Consider the following 12592-nt stretch of genomic DNA (forward strand, 5'->3'; position numbering starts at 1 on the left):
CTGCACCTACCTACATGCCTCTATCAGATCATATAGGAATATAAATAATTACAGGAATTAGACAAAAAAATGGAAATACTACATGATTTTCAGGTGTGAATGTGAAGACATGTTTCACGTTGAAAGTGGAAGTGATGTAACATTCTTTTGTTTCTGCTGTGTGATGAGACACCTAGCTAACAGGTGGGCATCTTCACCTTCGCAATCCACTGTGTATGCTGCTAGTAATATGGAGCCATATCAAGGCTTACTGAGCTTCAAAGAGGGCAAATTGTTGGTGCCCGCTTAGTTGGTGCCTCTGTGACTGAAGTTGCCAATTTACTTGTGTTGCGAGGCGCAGTATCAAAGGTTATGATGGCATATACAGTTTCTGGAAAAACATCATCTAATAAGGATAAGCGCGGTAGACATGGTCAGCGGAACGAAAGAGACAAAAGGATTGTGACCCAGAATAAGAAAACAACTGCTACAAAAGTGACTGCAGAGCTCAATGTCAGTCTTCACGAGGCTGAAAAGAAAGTGACGTTTGTTACGGAAAAATCCTCTCTTTACCTCTTTGTTAGCATCCTCATATCTTTCCATCCATAATGGATTGAGTGGATGAGAGGACCATTGCCATAGCAATGCTTGGCATTATGACAATACAATATGAAAGGGAGAACAAGACCAAAAGAGAAGGTTATGGACCAAGCAATGACTGAGGAACCATGATAAATATGCTCATATGAAGTTGTTATCCATTTTGCTAGATGAAAGATTGTTGATTCTGGATTGTATGCTCATTTGAATGAAAATTTTACTTTCAGGTTACAGTTTTCATGCACATTAAAAATTTACCAATTTTTACCACACAAGAAACAAACTAACCTTTCAAATTTTGTTCATTCAATAAAAATGTTCCTAACTTTTCAATTGATTTTTTGGCTCTGAAAAGTTGAAAACAATTATCATTATTCACCCACTAATTATCAGAAAATTGAACAAACATTGCAATTAATAGAATTTAATACAATTTTTTGTATAGTGTATGACCACCATAAATCTATGTCCAGAGTTGGGATTTTATTAATGTATTTCTGTCTGTGTTGCTGTTGGAGGTTTCCCTTCTCTTCCTGTTTGGCAAAAGAGCTCTGGATAGCATTAAATGCATAAAAGGGTTTCTAATCCTTCCCCATTCTGTCTGAAACCAAAAAATGTTTGCTGGGCATACATTTTTCAGGTAAGTACTGTACATGCTGCGACATACGCATATCAGAAATATTAAATGTTGGCGTAACATATTCTTTAAGTAGCACCCTCATAGTATAGGTGCTAGGATATGCACAGATTAATGTAGTTTGCTCTTCTGCTTAACAGGGAAGTTAATAGGTAAGTTTATCCTAGGCACTCTGCCTAACAGTAGGCTGCAGTCTATTAGTCAGGACTGCTTAAGATGCTCTGGTGCTGTTGAGTATGCCTTGAACTCCTTCTACCTTCTGGAAGCCACTAGAGGTTTCCAGAACATAGGTAGGAACTAGGCAAATGAACAGTATGAATATGGATACAGTTCTGGCCAATTACAAGGGCCGATTGCTTGATGGGGGCTGATATTTATATTCTGGGAGGCTCAGTGTCCTTCCCAAAGTGGATTGCACCATGGCAGGTTAGAGGCAGGCTTGCGTGGGGCTGACCTGAGGGCCTGAAACTGGAACTTATGAGTGGCTCTGGTCCTCCTAAAAATTGACTGAGGGGGCTTTACCTTCATTGTTTACCTTCTAATGCTGGCTAAATTGTTACTGCCACTACCAGGCAATTCATTCACCTAAAAGGCATTCAGCCCAGGTACAGGACAACTCCTATCCCTAACTCGGCATGCTTAACAGCATACAAATGATTAAGGCGTTCTTTAAATTGTTAACCAGTGAATATATTACCAGATCAAGATATGGCCTATAAGGTTTATCCCTTTCATGGGCTTTGGTTCCTAATTTGTTGGATGAATAAAGAAGGGGACACTTTTTCTTTAAGGCTGGCCACATGTGTAAAGCCCTTGGCAATTTATCAAATCTCTAGTTTTGGGGAAAATATGTAGAACACATGACCAACTGTGTATGTATGAATGTGAGTTAGGGACCTTAGATTGTATGCTCCTTGATGGTTAGGGACTGATGTGAATGTACAATATATATGTAAATTGACGGCGCTATATAAGTACCGTATCTGAAATTATAACATCTACAGTAGGCCTTCACAAATGTAGTACTACCCCTATAGAAGTTGCTGAAGATTTTGGTCCCCCTATAGCCCTGCACAGTCAGGCAACACACATTTCTTTCAGTCTTGCACTCCAGAGACAGTAAACAGTCTGTGAACTTGTGGGTTTTTTTGGATTTTATTAGGGGATTTGAACTTGGATGGGGATGAGGAATACATGGGATGCCCAAGGAACTACTTAACTGAACACAACTTCCTGAAGCTATTTACAAGTGCTCAGAAGGGTTCTCTCTCTTCTTGGAGAACTATCCAGCCTCTCCTGGTGTAGAAATCCCTGGACAAGGTGATCTAGAATCTGACTCTGTAAAAAGCACAGACCAAATGGGGCTAGTCAGGTTTCCCACCCATATGCTATCTCCCCTAATCCCATCCGGGGGGGGGGGGGGAGTAGAATTACTCACTGTCCCTTTTCTGTAGGCTGCAAGTCGGTAGCTACTTTCAGATCTTCTGCTAGGCTAGTTCCTTCTTTAGCTCCACAGATGGTCCTCTCTCAGGGGGCTAGTGAAGTCCAGCTTTCCTTCTGTCATCAACTCACCTGTAGGAAGGCCCCTTTCCTGGGTCCTCTTCCAGGCCCCACACTCCAGCTTCTGCTCTCACATCTTCCACCCAAACTCTCCTTCTACTAAGTAGGCTCAGCCAATCTTAAGGGCTGTCCTGGCCCCATGTCAAGCCTCCTGCTTGGGGATCACTCAGAATCCCTTAAAAATGCAGAGCAGCTCCACGAAACCCACACCCACTGAGTTCTAGAGACTTCGCCAACTCTCTAGATCTTATTTGCAGAGGCTCTCAGCCCTGACCCGAATTTGACCCTCTGACTATTGCACAGGCTGCTACTTTCTAGCTGCTAGCCTCCAACTAAAAGACAAATATCAACTAGCTCCCCCTAGCTTTCCTAGGCAGGTGCTACACAAATATGGGCAGCACAAAAGTGAGCTTGGAGCAACATTTTCTCCAAAACAAAGATCTTTTAATCTTTCTTCCATGGTCAGACTGTTATCTTTCTATTAAAATTTGGGTACAGGTCCAGTTTAACGCTGTTGGTGAGAAGAAAAACAAATACAATACAACACTGAGTGAAGAAAGAAAGCAGGAAGGAGTGCTAGGAGTTAAGTTCTGCTGGAGTGGACAGGGACATATTTACCACAAGGCAAACAAGGCATTTGCCTAGGGTGGCATTTTTTGGGGGGGCGGCTGCCCCCTTGAAGAAGGGACACATGTGAAGATGGGCACATGTTGGGCTCAGTGTGTCAGTGTGGTGAGCCTTCCCAGTGTACCAGGCACCACCGAGGAGAAGGAGGAAGAAGGACATCCAGGGTACAGTCCTGCGGACATGGCGCGTCTACTGGAGCTGTGGGAAGTTGGCAGGTGAGGTGAGGATGGGAGCATATTGGGCTTGGTGTGTCAGTGCGGTGAGCCTTCCCAGTGCACCGGCTGCCGCCCAGAAAAAGAAGGAAGAAAAAGGAAAGCTGGAATCCAGTCCTGCAGACATGGCGTGGTTGCTGGAGTGGTGGGAGGTCAGCAGGTGAGGTGAGGATGGGGAGAAACTAAACACAGAGACGAGGCCGGAAATGTACGATGATCACTGTCATACTCTGTCTTGGTGTTTCTATCAGCCGGAAGTTAGAAGTTCCGGGAACCATCAGGGTCAGTCTGAGGGTATCAATGTATATAAGGGCTGTGTGTGTGTGTGTGTGTGTGTGTGTGTGTGTGTGTGTGTGTGTGTGTGTATAAATCATTGTATATGGGGTCAGGGGGAGGGAAGTCTGTGGGGGGAATCAGTGTATGTGGGGAAAGCTTTGGGGGGGAATCAGTGCATATGGGGGCAGTCTGTTGGGGGGGGGGGCAGTGTATATGGGGGCAGTCTGTGGGGGGATCAGTGTATATGGGATCAGTCTGTGAGGAGGGATTAGTGTATATGGGGGCAGTCTGTGAGGAGGGATTAGTGTATATGAGGGCAGTCTGTGGGGGACATCCAGTGTATATGGGGTCAGTCTGTGGGGAGAATCAGTGTATATGAGGTCAGTCTGTTGGGGGGTGGGAATCAGTGTATATGCGGTCAGTCTGTGGGGGGACCAGTGTATATGGGGTCAGTTTGTGGGGGAGATCAGTGTATATGGGGCAGTCTGTGGGGGGCAGGAATCAGTGTATATGGGGGCAGTCTGTTGGGGGGTCAATCAGTGTATATGGGGCAGTCTCTGTGGGGGGGGGGGGGGGGAGGGAGATCACTCTAGGGAGTTCAGTCTGTGAGTCGGAGGGAATTTACATCCCACCATACCCTGCATACACCCATCCACTCCCTGCAGAGACCTGACGTCACCCAACACTCCCTATTACACCCATCACACCCCAACATATCCTGCCAGCATATCTCATAGATCCCACCCTACTATACTCTGCATACACCAATCACATAAACCCTCCTGCACCTCTCACCACCCATCACACTCCACAATTCCTGCTTACACCCATCACACCCTTCGTACAGCTATGGCTCCCCCATCACCCCCCATAATACACTGTATACACCCCTTCTTTGTTACCACCTTCTACACCTTAGTTGCTACTGTCACCATGCAACCTCTCTCTCACTGGGGAAGGGGGGGCACACAGTTTTTGTGTTGCCTAGGGCAGCACAAAACCTAAATACACCACTGGGAGTGGGTATCAGCTGAGTAGCAGATATGTAAGAAAGGTGAATCCCTACAACAATCAACGTTACTCTTGAACAAAAAGTGTATTATGTTTTTTTCACTAAAGATAAAAAATCCTTTAATAACTAATATTACAGACCAGAAAGACCTAATTGCCTTTTTATCATTTCTAAAGTGTTTTTTATGTTTCACAAGTTGAGCTCACAATTTAGCAAATGTAAAATGACTTGTCAATGTCATGTTTTTTTTAAGGCCAAGCTTTCACCATCAGATATATAGTTTAAAAAGAACACTCAGCAAATATTGATGCTACCATTTTAATTAACACTTATTTAGAACAATAATCTGATTGTAATAGAATTGATTAAAAAGTAATTTAGATATTTCTTCAGATCAACAACACTAACAAGATTTATTGCGTATTCCTGTTGTAATCACAAATGGAAACAACAAGATTAATTCCTGTAGAAGTAGGAGTTACCTTGTTTATATTCTAGTCAGTGCACATGGTCAACTTCATGTTCAAATCTATTCTGTATTGCATATTTGTTTCCAACTGAAAAAAAAAAAAAAAAAAAAAAAGACAGCATTAAGATTCAGAAAAAAAAACACTACTGCAGTGGTTCTCATTGCAGTCATGATACACTTCCATGAAACTTCAAAATTTGGAGACGTGTGTGTGTGTATGTATATACAGTATAATATATACAGTGTAATACACACACACACACCTATCAGGGGTGGACTTACAACTCATGAGGCCCCCCGGCAATAGGGTATCATGGGGCCCCTGTGTCCTTGCCCAAACTAAAAAAAGCCTATGAAAAAAGGCACCAGGGGCATCTCATGGGGCCCCCTACTGACCCCAGGCAGTGCCTGAGTTTCCAAATGGTCAGTCCACCCCTGATATATATATATATATATATATATATTTCTTTTTTTGTTCCACAAAGTTTATTGAGAAAAATTCAAAACATATAAATGGTATAAATTGTACAATGTGCCAAAGAAAAACGCGGTAAAACACAAATCGCACATGCCAAACAATAAGAAATACGCAGGCGAACAAAATAATAAAGCCATCTCGTGTCACCTGTAACAATAATGAAGTTGAACTTGGAAAAGAAAAACACGAGAACACAGCAAAAAAAAAAAAAAAAAAAAAAGAAGGCAAACACCAATCATAATCACCACATAGCATACAAAATATCACCAAACAAGCAGGATCATTTATTTGCACCCCCAGATATCTTTTATCGTAGAGTAGCAGAGTAGGGGGGAAGGGGATAAAGCTAAAGGTGCTGGGCTTCTGGTGCAAGGAAGAAGTTGCGAAAATATAGAAAGCTCGGTGTTATCCATGAGGAGCAGCAAAGGTACCACTCAAAGGTAGCCAACGCAGATGAAAATAACTCCGTGGAATGGGAGAGGCACATGTGCAAGTGTAATCCGGGTGTGAGATTAGGTTGCCTATGGACAGAGGAATAAACATATATGTAGAGGGGGAAAAAAAAGGGAAAAAATGAAGTGGAGAAGATGTGAAAAACAGCAAAGACAGTAATGGCAGGTACAGGGCACAATGAGGAAGGAGTCGGGAGAAAATAAAAAATAAAAAATGGTGAGAAGCTGGAAAGCCAAAGAAGGAAGAAAAAAAGCGTAGGAGAGAAAAAAAAAAAAAAAAAAAAAGGGGGGGGTAAGGGTCAAAGGGGAAGGAGACTAAGGGGGGGAAGGGGCGGTATGGATAGACATGTCATATAGGTGGAAGCTCCAAGGACAGAGCTGGTGTGCTCATCCCCTAGGGGATAGAGACGTAAAGCAGACAATCGGGCACCAGGGAAAAGGAGTGTCTCACTACCTGATCAGTGAAAGGGATATAATAGAAAAGTGTTATCGACAGCCCAGCAAGGGTCGAGGAGTCAATACAATACAGAGTGTAATACAAAGCCACAGGTCTGGCTCAGAGTCAGGTAGAAAGACCCATGATGGAGTGGTATTCGTGGGTCGTTCGGAAGTGAATCCAACACGACCAAGTATGGGAGAATGTAGTCGGGTTATCTTGGGAGGAAGCAATCAGCTCCTCCATCTCTGCAATTCTTCCTAGACGAGTGAACCAATCTTTTATTGAGGGGGGTTGAGTAGATCTCCAAAGCACAGGAAGACAGAGTCTAGCAGCATTAATCATATGCATAGCTAACGATCGGAAGTATAGACGTTTGGGGAGCGGTGTATGGTGGAGGAGAAATTGGGCCGGGGAGAAATCGAGAGGTAAAGTGGACACTGACGAGGTTATACGGTGGACTTCCTGCCAGAAGGGCAGGACGATAGGACAGGACCACCAAATATGGAGAAGGGACCCATCAGGTGCTCCACATCTCCAACAATTATTGGGTAGAGAAGGGTTAAAACGATGAGTTCTGGAAGGGGTAATGTACCAACGGGAAGCTAGCTTGTATCCGTTTTCTTGGGTCGATACATTCAGCGAACATTTGTGGGAGTATGTAAAAATTTGGTCCCAATCTGAGGAAGAAAAATCTATATCAAGGTCTCTCCTCCAAGCTCGGCAAGCGGGGAGCGAGTTAGGATTCCCATCACCAGTGAGAAGGAGGTACATGGATGAGATTAGATGCCGCTGGGGTTTAGCCTTAGAACAAATTGATTCAAAGGGGGTGAGAGGACGAGTCCATTTGTGGCGGTGAGCAGAGGATGTGAGAAAATGCCTGATTTGAAGGTAGGCCCAAAAGGGGAAGGTACGATCTTTCATGGTGCCCGCCAAAGAGGAGTAGGATTTCAATTGGCCTTTATGAAAAAAGTGTTCCGCTTTCACCTGGTCATACGGCCAATGTTCCGACAGGAAGGCCTTGTGCATACCCGGAGGGAAGTCCGGGTTTAAGCAAAGGGAGGTTAAAGGGTTGGGGGCATCCGAGATGGAGACCGACTTGCATGTCAAGCGGAAGATGCTCAAGGTAGGACCAATCAGTGGATGAGTGAGAAGGGCCTGGGGGGTATGTTTCGTCAAGAGCCACGGGATCGAAGCTATAGGAGAAGGAGAGAAGGAGTTTGAGATGCACCCAGTCTTTGGTAGTCGAATGAATATTCCAATCTATAATTCTGCAAAGATGGCAGGCCCAATGATATTGCCTGAGGTCTGGGAGCCCAATCCCACCCCTGGATTTGGGGAGAACCAATTGGCAGAAAGATATGCGCGGACGCTTGTGGTTCCAAAGGAAGAAGGAGCACATTCTCCTACATGAAGCGAAAAAGGCGGGTGGCAATTGGATAGGTAAGGTTTGAAATAAATAGAGGAGGCGGGGGAGAATGTTCATTTTTAATATAGCAGCCTTGCCGAACCAGGAAAAGCATGGTCGATGCCATTTAGGGAGATCTTCCTGAATGGATTTAAGTGCTGGGATAAAGTTTTTTACGTAAAGGTCAGAGAGGTCGCACGTAAGCTGAATGCCCAGGTAAGTGAGAGTCTCACTGTCCCATCTAAACGGGAACTGCGATCGGCAAAATGAGACTACATCAGAAGGGAGGGTGACATTGAGGGCGTATGACTTTGAATGGTTGATTCTAAGGTTCGACATGTATTGAAAAAGTGAGAAATCTTTAAGCAAATTGGGCAAGGTGGTCCGAGGTTCCGTTAGAAACAGCAAAATGTCATCCGCATAGGCGGCGAGTTTATACTCTTGAGCCGGTGCGGAAACGCCCTTAATATCTGGGTTGGAACGGAGTTTATGCAGCAGTGGCTCTAATGATAGCACAAAGGAGAGGAGAGGAGAAAGGGGGCAGCCCTGGCGCGTGCCGTTGCCGAGAGAGAAATGGTTCGATAAATGGCCATTCACCCGAACCTGTGCCGTGGGTCCAGAATACAAGGTCATGATGAAATTAAGCATGTGTTCTCTCAAACCAATCGCCTGAAGGGTTGCCCTCAAATAATCCCAGGACACTCTGTCAAAGGCCTTCTCAGCGTCCAAAGAGAGAAGGAACCCAGGATTCTTTGATGTGCGAAGCCAATGGATAAGGTTGAGGGCCTTGATAGTATTGTCTCTCGCTTCCCTGCCAGGGATGCAACCCACTTGATCGAGGTTAATCAAAGAAGGTAGTAAGGGGAGGAGACGGTTGGCCAGAATTTTAGCATAAAGTTTCACGTCTACATTCAGAAGGGAGATGGGCCTATAATTGGAAACCAAAGTTGCATCCTTATCTCCTTTGGGTATGACAGTGATGTGCGCTTCTAGAAGGCGATGACACGGCACAGGGAGTGAAGAGAAAGTGTTGAAAGCCGAGAGGAAGGGGTTGGACAAGACGGGTAAAAACTCCTTGTAATATACTGCAGACAGGCCATCAGGGCCCAGGCTTTTACCAGACTTTATTTGTTTGACGGCCCGCGACAGTTCCTCTGCCGTGATATTTTGCTCCAGTTCCAGGGCGGATGTCTCAGAAAGTGCAGAAGGGCTATAAAGATGAAGAAAGTCCGAGATCACCATGGCTCTGAGTTTGTTGGTTTCAGGTGGGGGACGTTCCGGAGGGAGGTTATATAATGCCTTATAATACTGCTCAAAATGAGAAGCAATGTCAGCATTAGTGGTGGCAAAAGAACCGTCTGGACCCCCGATTTTGTGGATTGTTAAGCTCGACTTTTTCGCTTGAAGGGATCTGGCGAGGAATCTCCCGCTTTTGTTCGCAAACTCATAAAATAATTTTTGAGACAAGACATATCTATGTTTAGCCACCTTGCCCAGTTCGGTCAAAAGCTGCGTGCGAGTGTTTGTGAGTTCAGTCAAGGTAGAAGCCGCTTGACTGTGTTTGTGAACTCTTTCCAAAAACTGGATGCGCTCCATAAGTTGTCGCAAATGTGCTTGTCTCTCCCTTTTACGCTTCGTAGCCATAGCTATGAGAACCCCGCGAATTATGCATTTATGTGCCTCCCATTGCGTCAAGGAGGAGGTATCTGAAGTCTGGTTGGTCGCGAAGTAATCTACCAAGTGGGAGCGGATCTCGGCTTCGTTTGTTGGGTCGGAAAGAAGAGATGCGTCCAATCTCCAAATCTTAGAGCGGGAGTGTTTTTCAGGAAAACGCAACGTCATGGTTATGGGATGGTGATCCGATAGGACCATTGGTTCAATGGAGGTGTCATGAAGAAATGGCAGATCCACTTGCGAGAGAAAAATGTAGTCAATTCTGGAGTACTTATTGTGTGGAGGAGAAAAGAACGTATAATCTTTAACGTTCGGGTGTAGGATTCGCCAAGAATCGTGAAGTTGTAAATCCTGGAGTTGTGTGCGGATCTGTCTTAGGGATTTGTATGGTAAAAATGAACTGCCCGAGGAGGAATCCAGTAAGGGGCATAAAGGGACATTAAGGTCTCCCCCCAAGATCAGTACACCCGACTGAAAAGAAGAAAGAGGGGTGGAGATTGAGCGGAAGAAGGGAACCTGCTTGGTATTGGGTGCATATAAATTTGCCAGTGTAATGGGTCTGTTGGCAAAAGTGCCTTTTAGAAACAGGAACCTACCTTCTGAGTCAGGGAGCGACTCCGTGATAGTTAAAGGGAGATGTTTCGCAATCAAGATGGCGACACCTTTTTATTTGGCATGAGGGTTAGGGGCATGATAGACTGTCGGATAACGTGAGTTAAAGAGCTTGGGAATGACATCCTGTCTAAAATGCGTTTCCTGAAGGAAAACGATATCCGCTCTTTGTTTAGATAAGTAGGAGAGCAGAATGGAGCGTTTTTCAGGCGTGTTCAAACCCTTCACATTAAGAGATAGAACTTTTAGTGATAAGTGTCCTGACAACGATTTTGGAGAAGACATGTCCAAAGAGGTATGTGAAAGCAACCTAAAAAGAAGGAATACGGGGTACTAAAAGGATGGGAATAGGATTGGGGGGGGGGGGGAGAAAAAAAAAAATTTTTTTAAAGAGATAAATGAAAGAAAAATAAAATAAAAGAAAAATAAGAAAGGGGAAAGGAGGAGAGTAGATACAGGTAAGAGAAGAAAAAAAAAAACAGAACTACCAGCGGGAGGAGTAGACCAGCTAATCCACTTAGATATATAAGAAAAGGGGAGAAGAGAAAGGAAGAGAAGATGGGGGGGGGGGGGGTTAAGGGGTAACAGAAAAGAGAAAGGAGGGAGTAAAAACAGCCGGCAAGAGTCAGTAAAAGCTCTCCGAGCTTACTGTGTGGGGAACGCAGTGGGTCGAAATCCAAAATAAAAAAGAGGCCCGCCGTATGGAAGACCTTAAAAAGTGCAGGGAATGGAGAGGTAGGGCGAGGATAGGGCGAGGATAGGGCATGCACAGAGAGGAACTACACCCAGCCGGCGAGGGAGATGTATCAACCCTCACCAGGTAGGGCGTATGGCTCAGGATTTAGCGAGAAATTGGGGTCAAGAACAGAACGGTAGCCTGCGCTAGGAGGGAAGTGAGACAGGCAACAAGCCATATCAATGGTTGGGAGATACACATATGAACAGAGCACTACGTAGGAATTCTAAAGCGGAAATATGGTGTCACGAGTATACCGTGGTGGAACTACTAGGAGTGTCGTCCTCAAAGGTATGGCTTCATAGAATGGTCAGACCGCCCTCTCCTCAGGGAGAGAACAGGCAGTGTCTCACAACACATGAAGTCACAAATTATTGGCAGAGAAACAGTAAGGCATGACATGTGCAAAAAAACATACAGCTCAAATATCGCATATCAAAAAAACACAATATACTAAATTGAAAACAACTAATATGACAGAACGACCCCCCCCGGCCTGGACTCTCAAGGTACTCCTGGACTCGAGCAGCACCTCATATCAGATAGGAGGAAATGCGTGGGGAGGGAAGAAGAAGGCACAGGCAGAGTACCTACATTGGAGCCTCATCAGAGGTACTCATTAGTATGCAGAGGGTGGAAAAGGATACAGAGCGGGATGGGAGAGACCGATTTCTGCTAGGAGTCTCCATCCGGAGAGCTTATTGAGGTGATGCTCGTTCACAGGTGCACAGTAACAATGTGAAGGTAAAAAAAAAAAAAAAAAAAAAATTATAAGCAAAGGTTTCCCCCCCCCCCACCCCTCCCAATCCAAACTCAGCAACCCGCTCATCAGAGTACGTGAAAAAGGATAACTGGTGCTGAGGAACTCTCTTCATCCTCTCCCAACTCGGTCTTCTGGAAACGGTGCAAGGCGAGTTGAATACGATGCGTGTGGGGGGACATAAAGTCCTTCAGTGGCGAACCCGAGATCCTCGGAGGTCCCCAGGATAGGCTCAGAGTCAGCTGTGCAGGAGATGGAAGAGGATCGGAGCCCTCCGGAGTCTACCCGGGGTCTCTAGATGGCAATAGACCTATCAGAGGTGTCATGGAGGAGGTTGGGCACTAAATTGGTTGTAAACCAGATATTCCCGTTGCGGAGCAACAGCGGTGGTGCAGAAAATGGGCGGGTAGAAGGGAGGAACTTATTGGAATATTCTGTGCCAAACAATCGTTAAGGGTCAAGAATTGTAGGGATGAGATCTCAGTGGCCCCAGATGCATAGGGCTGCCTGTGTGCAAGAGTATCAATGAGTCCAGTCCAGATCATGTGGAGGGAAGATCCCAGGATGATAGATCAGAAAGCTCCATAGGTAAGGCGAAATGGGACAAGGATTTTGCAGACAAAGTCCGAAGAGTGGCTGAACGGACCCTGAGCAGTGAAACCAG

Source organism: Staurois parvus, unplaced genomic scaffold (genome assembly GCF_062004578.1).
Source record: "Staurois parvus isolate SC_StPar_1 unplaced genomic scaffold, SC_StPar_1.0 ptg000135l, whole genome shotgun sequence".
Lineage (NCBI taxonomy): Eukaryota > Metazoa > Chordata > Amphibia > Anura > Ranidae > Staurois > Staurois parvus.